Source organism: Cryptotermes secundus, unplaced genomic scaffold, assembly GCF_002891405.2.
Source record: "Cryptotermes secundus unplaced genomic scaffold, Csec_1.0 scaffold230, whole genome shotgun sequence".
Lineage (NCBI taxonomy): Eukaryota > Metazoa > Arthropoda > Insecta > Blattodea > Kalotermitidae > Cryptotermes > Cryptotermes secundus.
Window position 1 is genome coordinate 1,306,329 of NW_019722429.1, and position 8,431 is coordinate 1,314,759.

Consider the following 8,431-nt stretch of genomic DNA (forward strand, 5'->3'; position numbering starts at 1 on the left):
ACTGTGTATGCCACTGAAGTTGCATTTTCGATGATCGCGTTGTTATGCTTTGCTCCCTGTGCTCTCACGATAAGAGACGGAATAGGCGCAGCGGCCTGATGGAAGTTATTCTGTTATCGGGAACTGAACACCGATCTTCCAGTCCACAGCCAGTTAAGAGATGATGAGTTATCTTGTCTTAGAATAGCTAATTGGGGCAAATGTGTGTCAGCACCTGCTCACTCTGGTTCCTCGCTCGCGGATTTTCTTTTTTCTTCTAACCTGAAGATGGAGGCGATACGTTCCTCCGAAACGTCGGTTAACACAATATCTACACGGTGCCACATCCCCGAAAAGAGATTTATTCATTGTTACCGCAGTGAAAACCTCAGATCTTGCATATATTTAACACACATGGCAAAGTGTAGGCCTACGCATTATGAAGCTCCTTACATGAAATTCTCATCATTTTCCTCTTAGTTTCTCTCTTACGCTCCTCATTATCCTGCCCTCAGACACTTTTGAACTGTGTTCTTCTTAAAGAAGAAGAGGTAAAGATTCACGCTCACACAATGTAAAATATTCATTTAAAGCAAATATGATAGTAAATAGAGGACGACTCTTTATGTATACCCCTGCTTAAAAGTTTAATAATGGTGTTAATGATTTCGAGATGTAACCGCCGTAGTAATGTTTGTCTTTTGTTTCATTCACGCCCAGTGACTTTCTTACTGATGCTCAGTTGTTACATTACTGTAAGTTAAACAAAAAAGGAAAAACATTTCCCTTCTCCTTTATTTATTTCCATTCTTACGCCATTATTTACTTCGGAGAACTGCATAAATTATTTCTGGTTTCGAACATTTCGTGTTGCTGCTATTAACACCGCGAGTGAAGAAAGAACAATGATCTCATTAACCGGGACAAGGTTCATTTGTTTCGCTGATGCTGTTTCTTTATATGCTTGCACCAAGCGAGTTCATCTTCTTCCTTTAGTGAAATGAAGAATCCATTCATGTATGCCATGGAATATTTAACGTGGTGTACACTTGTTTGCACTTGTGATGAAGACTTATACTTCTATATACCTATCAATGTATCTGTTGTTTGCATGTGTACGAAGCTTCCTTACTTATGCCGAAGTAGAATATAAAATGAAGATGTTTGGTAACAGAGCACTGAGAACAGTCACGTGTGTTAATGACTATAGACGAGGTTGGGATTGGTGAATTGATTTACTGACCACACATAGGACGTAATTACAAATAGCCATAACATTATTGCTGAATTCCACACTACAAATTACTCCACACCAAGACTGCTTTCACTGGTCGTTGCTTGGTAACAGGTCTCAACAATGGCTATTCTTCTGCCGTGTCTTCAGTAGACGTTTTCTTGTGAAGAATCTTCGCAATGGAAATTCTTCTGCTTCCGTTGCCCGCAGAACATTCAAATCTGCTACTGAACTGCACTGAGTCAAAATCAAACTGACGGTCAGCCAGTAAGATGTCTGGTGTCGAGCCCCATCTGGGGCTCATGACCAGATATTTATTACTGTTTGAAAGTTAATGTCTTTTTGTTCTCTCTGACGAGTGGACGAATCTATCTTTTGTATATGCTGCTAGCCCTTACCAGAGCGGTCTTTCTCGGGTCAGGGTCCTTCGGACTCGCGATCATAATTTACTTTCTCAGATTTTAGACTTCCATTTTCGTCGCCTCCTACGGCTCGCAGGATCACCGTGGAGATATTCGACCCCGCCTCCACACGGGTTAGCTCAACTGCACTGAGTCTCAGAGTCAGAGTCAGAGTCAGAGTCAGAGTTACTTTACAACTGGCGGTTTACCGCCAATCGGTTCGTCTTGGCATCAGGCCCCTTGAGGCCCACGACCAGAGATTTTTTTTTCCCAACTGAACTCTTGCGGTAATAGTCCTTATGTAACATCCTCTTCGACGAGAAGATGGGTCTGTCTCTTATGAATACATTTGACCTTTCGTGAAGTGTACATTTCGCACATATAATGTTATCGAGAACTCTTCCGTTTGCTTTACACACAAGTCCTCTGTCAGTACAGGCTTTACAGAGCAGATCATTCCTAACTTACAGACCTTATGCTATAATGAAAACATAGTCTCATGTGTCCTCCCTTTATAATTTCTAGAAGTACCTAATATAAATCACCATCTCCAAAAATTCGTCTGTTATTTTGTGCTTATTCGTTGCAACCTTTGTTGATTCCGCAGCAACGGTATGGTTTCCACAAGTCTACAGCTTTCATTTTCACATCCATATACACGTTTGTTAAACAGCCCGCGATATTTTGTCTCCACGAATCGTCACCGTAGCAACGTGTCTGCCAATTCTTTTCCTAGAAAAGCTTACATGTCACAATATCTAGAGGAAAGACGGGGAAATTATCAGTGCAGAGTAGCAAAATGATCGCCTTCATAATTTTTCACTATTCACCATATACTTGTATTATTGGGCTGATAAAAGAAGAGTGAGGATGAGAGACATGTAGCACGCATGAAAAATAAATGATACGTTAAAGATATTAGTAGAGAAATTGAATGGAAGGAATCATTTTGAAGACCTGCACACTGAAAGGGATGATAATATTAAAATATAGCTTAAGGTTTCAGCATGTGGGCTGAATATATCTTCCTCTGGAAAGGTTTTAGTGGTCGGCTGATGTGGACACGATTCCTTCGGGTTCCACATAGAGATTAGCTCGACTAACTGACTAACTGACTAACAGCAGGAAGGGTGCCTCAATTGCTCTCCAGCTATTACCTAGGAAATTAGATCTGTAGTAATTTCTTACAATTGAATTTCCTTAGAGAAGGAACTGGAAAAATGAATTTGGAAAAATACAGCTCCTTTCACAGCTTCACATTTCCGCTTCCTTGATCTCCGAATCTCTATTTGGATACAAGGTTTTGAGTAATAATTTCCCTTTTCTTGTTGTCTCTGCAATTTATGATGAGCGGGAGGTAAAAAGCCTTGTATCAGACACCGACCACGTTCATACAGCAATAGGAATATTGTATTTTGTACGGAAAATGCCAGATTTTCAATTCCAGATGATTTAATAACTACTCTGACTGTCAATTCGTCGTTTTTGATTGTAAATGTAGGAGACCACATGATTTTTCCATGATTAACCATAGGTCTTGTTGTCTAAATCCTTAACTAGTAGTCAAACACCATTAGCTTTCCATACCTCTAAGCTCTATCCCCGCCTTGAAAGTGAAACAGCGTTTTCATGGAACTGAGTCCTTCTCTGAAGGCAACCTGAGGGCGTTCAGTTATTTACCCACCTATATCTTGTTCCTCCTAGTGTCTTCTTTCCTTCTGGCTTTTCCACCAATACCCTACATGCATTCCACTTCTCCCCCATTCGTGCTACAGGTTCACTCAATGTTAAATTTAAATGTAAAATTTGAGAACGACGTAAGCTAAAAAAAACGAAAGACGTAAGATCTTTGGCCTCTCACGAATTGGAGTAGCTACAAGCTGCAGTGTATCTTCTGCAAACGGCTTTAACGTGAGGAAGAGCGTAACCCAGCCTCTTCATTAGAAAGCGTGTCGACAACAGGGGGGGGGCAGTCTGAACGCCAAGGGACAGATAAGAGACAGGACACATCTTGTGGGCAATATTACAAGATCATCACTGACGATCGCCAGACAGGATTGCCCGATATGGACCTAACTGTGCAGTACTTCCTACAAATGGCGTCAGGGTGGACCCTCAGTAAATCAGACCAGAAGGTCTGGCAATGTGCTGACCTTATTTGTAGATTGTGTAGAATAGTGAATGTGTTCTAAGTATTTGTACTTACGAGTACAAAAATTCCGTGGCCTGTAGTCCGCAGGCGAGCTATACCGACCGAGCGACCGCCGCTTGTCGGCGAAGTTAGTGCCAACTTTAGCGGATAGAGGGTGTCAAGTGGTCAGCGCAACGGATCCCCACGGCCGTTAATCTTGGTTTTCCAGATCGGAGCCGCTATTTCCTTGAAATACCTCCTCGATTATCCTCACGATGCTGAGAGGACCCCGTTCCAGCTCCACTATTTCTTAGAAAATCTGGTAGAGCCGGGAATCGAACCCGGGACCTGTGGATTTGTAGGCAGGAACTCTGACCACTAGACCACAGAGGCGGTCAGTTAGAGTAACAAGCATTCAATAAATTCAGTAGTAAATCGGAACCATGTGTCTAGTCACTTAACACGTGACAATATGAAGAGTACACGGCGCACAGTTCTGTCGCTTCATTCGCCGTTCTTAGTTTTGAAAACACAAATTTAAAATTGTAATAAATAAATGTTTTAGCAGCACCTACAAGTATATTTTAATTAAATTCAAGTTAATACACACGTAGACCTATAAGCTCCGGTTGAAGATTCGCTTTTTTAATTACCGACAAAGAAGGACCTCATAAATCTTCGCATGTCTTTGAATAACCTTTGTCGATTGTTGATTATTTATTATAACAAGTTGGAATTGAAAGCATATGATAATTTTGTCGGTTTCATTCACATTGTGTAATTATGTGTAACTGTGTATTTATGACTTAAGGAAATTAGTATCGAACATAAATTATATTCCTCATTTTTCACCATGAAGTTTGTTCCAGACAATTTTTCGCCTCGGTAAATCCTATGGAGGCGTAGAAACGCATGTAGATCTTCATATGAAGTGTTATTTATTTCCGTCCGATTTACCTAAATTTGAAGTATGTTGGCAGATTTCAGTGACACGCTCCAACATAAATCTTTCATAAAAATCTCCTAAGCGGTTCTCTAGTTATTTTATACGTATGAACGAACAGACAGGCAGAAGCATTTTAATAGTTTCTCGTGAGGAACTTTACGCGCCTAAAATAAAAGAAAAGGAAAACAAAAACTGTCCATTAGTGTCCCCTTATCAGTTTTCCAGATACGACAGGACCAATAATACTGGACCGATTTTCATTAAACCTGGAATCATTTACCAGCCATTTTGATTCCATCTTTTGTTACTATAATTTCAAGGTCCACTGTAGTCAAGGATCCAATTCGCAAACAGTTGATGAAGCATGAGTAATAAACCAATAACAAGGATATTAGACACAGAATAACAGGTTCGGATGTACGGACATGAGAGGCGGAGGGAAGAAAGGGTGGTAAATCCCAAATAGGAATAGATTTGTTTGCTTCACACGAACCGGTTGTCATCACATGCTTCTATCTGTGGTGTCACTTCTGACTCAACCAAGTTTCCTGCTGCCCTGCTCTTGAGGGCAGGGCATGTGTGAAAGGCTTCCCTTCACTGCACTTCCTTAATCTTAGAGACAGTCGGTAGGACTCCTTGAACGGGGGAGCAGCCCGTCGCAAGGCCGCTACCTACACAGGACAACACAAACACAGAACGAAGGTAAGCACACATCCATGCCTCAAGTGGGACTTGAACCTACGATCCCACTGTTTGAATTGTCGAAGACAGCCACTTCTTGCTACTACAAAGTATTCGATCACACCGGGTGAAGGAAGATCTTGTTCCTTTGTCATACAAGTTCTGTCAGACTGTCAGCAAGGCATGTACAACCTACGGTTAGTGGGTCACGTCCAATCTGTCAACTGCATTCACTTCGCTCTGAACATATTCGGACATACCGCTACGTGAATTCAAGCGAAAAAAATACGCTGTTAAATACTTTCCAACTTGTGATGAGTGGAAATGATAAAAAATCTTGCAAATAATCTTATTATTAATTACCAAATAACTTTTTGTTACTGTTATCATATTGTTTATAACAGTTAAATCGCCCATACAAATGATATCTGTCATTGTCGCAAGACCAACACTGCATGAGCAAGGTGGGGGCCAGTCTAAAGGGAAGCTTACAGTACTGTAAGCAAAGTCTGACTGGTGCTGACTGTTCAGTTGTTGTCAGTTCTACTGTTTTAACTGTCGTCATTCAGCTTGTCTAAAATTTGGTGTTAAAAATTAAATAACTAACTTTACCATATAAAATATTTTAATATGAGTATTTCATTCCACGTTTATTAATACAGAAGGATACTTCTCTACGTAAGCATGATTCAAGTAAAACGAAAAGTTTCTCCAAAATTAAATTTTCTACTAATCAGAACCCCAAAATGACAATGAAACATTTAAACTTGTCTCTGTATTTTTTATTTCGTTATTAGGTCCATTGTTTTTTCTTTCATTGTCACGATAATATGTCACGCCGGATTCACATTTGGTCAACACTGGTCAGTAGACGTTTTAAAAGAAAAATGAAAAAGGTTTCTCAAAACATACCTGACACGATTAACTTAAACAGAAACCCATTTCCTGGCCTAACAGTACAAGGCAGCCTCATATCCAATTAGAAAAAACTTGACTTATTTTCAACAAAATTTCTGAAGGCCGAGAAGTAAATTTGACAAGAGGGTGCAGCCACATGGGAGAAGAAATCAACATTGCAGTAGCAGGAGGTGGAGCCGTTGGTTTTACAGACGGAAAAATAAAATGGTCCTCGTCAGCAAACGTGAGAAAACGAAACAAAAAAAGTGCTCTTATTCTGTCATGATGCTTAGGAAAATGGAGGAGAATAAAAAATAAATGAGTAAGAAATAGTGGGGGAAATCCAGAGGGAATGAAAAAGACAGAACATGTAGAGCACTGTTTCTCAGACTGTGATCCGCGAAGCAATGGTGGTACGTGGTGGTCCACCAGATGATCTGTAGCATTGTATTGTTCATGTAGTATAGCATGGCATGCAATAAATAAAATCATTTAAGTGAAATAACTGTGATAAATCATTGATTCATAAAACTTGTTTAAAATGGTTAATAGGGAAAAGTGACTGATGCAGCTTCAACTATCATTTTTCTCATATTCGCTGAAACAAGCGCAATTCCATACTCCTCGTGGCTACAGGGGATTGTTATGATAGCTGAGCAGTGAGCATAGGCTCCGACCGTCCATGCAGTGGTCCGCAGTTATTGAAAGTTCGAGAAACACTGATACAGAAGAAAAAGAAGAGTATAAAAAGAAAGAAGAAGAAACCTAAAGAAGAAAATGAAGATAAAAATGAACACAAAATAAAATGAAAATAAGGAAAGCTGAATAGGGAGGAGGAAAGTATCTTCTGGAGGGAGGCGAAAGAAGAAGAAGAAAAATAAGTTATGGAATACGAATAGTAGGAATGAATACAGGAAGAGCAGACAAGAAAGGAATTATGAAGCAGAAGATCAGAATTAAGGAAGAAGTCTTAAGAAAGAAGGGAGTAAAGAGCAACACACGTGACGAGTAAATATTTAAATGCATATATTAATAGTGGTTTAATGGCACAGTGTGATGAAATTGTCAGTAATAGAAGAATCGGCCTCGCCATAGCTCAAGCAGTTAGCCGCTGGCTTCCCATCGCGACGGCCCGGGTTCGATCCCGGGTCTGGTCAAATGGGATTTGTGGTGGACAAAGTGACGCTGGGGCAGGTTTTCTCTGAGTACTTCGGTTTCCCCTGCCTATCTTCATTCCACCAACTGCTCCACAATCGCTCTCACCTATCATCTGGGGCTGGTGCAATAGGCCAGAAGTGTCCGCAATACAAGGGACTTAGTCCCACCCCACTAGCAACAACAAAAAAATAGAAGAATCGCTAAGCGTGGCTTCATGTATATAATTTTATGTGGCCCCTAAACTTTTCCTATCAATACAATGAAACCGAAACAGTCGTCATTTAATGAGATAAATATAATACCAGAATTTATTATTTTATTTATAAGAAAATAAGGAATGTAGACAATAAAATCTGATATCTAGATATTTGTACTTACTCGTAAGTGAAACTTGCGACTTCACGCTTCGTCTCCTGAAACAAACAGGAATACGGATATGACATACCAGAACACTGCAGACTGCGCAGCCGTTACTGTGCTGCACGACTACAGAAGCACAACGGTACGGCAGCTTCCATACAAACGAAATGCGTCTTTACTCTAATCCAGTGCCCTCTATTATCATTAGACCAACGTGCACTGCTTATAACGGAGTAAAAAAAATTTAACCAAACAAACACTAAATTTCCAAGGGCAGAGATATTTTATTGCTAGTGGGGTCGGACTAAGTCCCTTGTACTGCGGCCACTTCTGGCCTATTGTACAAGCCCCAGGTGATAGGTGAGGGTGATTGTGGAGCAATTGGTGGAATGAAGATTGGCAGGGGAAACCGAAGTACTCGGAGAAAACCTGCCCCAGGGCCACTTTGTCCACCACAAATCCAACTTGACCAGACCCGGGATCGAACCCGGGCCTCCGCGGTTGGAAGCCAGCGGCTAACCGCTTGAGCTATGGCGCGGCCCGAGGGCAGAGACTTCGTATAATTTTTATGCGTCGCAAAATCAATATTTTTAGAAAGAAATGTATTTAAGTTTTAGACTGCTGAATTGTCAGTATTGTAAGAC

General features: G+C 40.6%; 1 long non-coding RNA gene across 1 annotated transcript in view; it reads right to left on the bottom strand.

The window, feature by feature from the left end:
• LOC111861336 overlaps nt 1–7,916 on the bottom strand; it is a 196,082-nt gene extending 188,166 nt beyond the window's left edge. The window contains exon 1 of the long non-coding RNA XR_002842220.2: nt 7,806–7,916. This is a non-coding gene — a long non-coding RNA (uncharacterized LOC111861336). The remainder of the gene's footprint in view (nt 1–7,805) is intronic.
• Between the last annotated feature and the right edge of the window lie 515 nt (nt 7,917–8,431).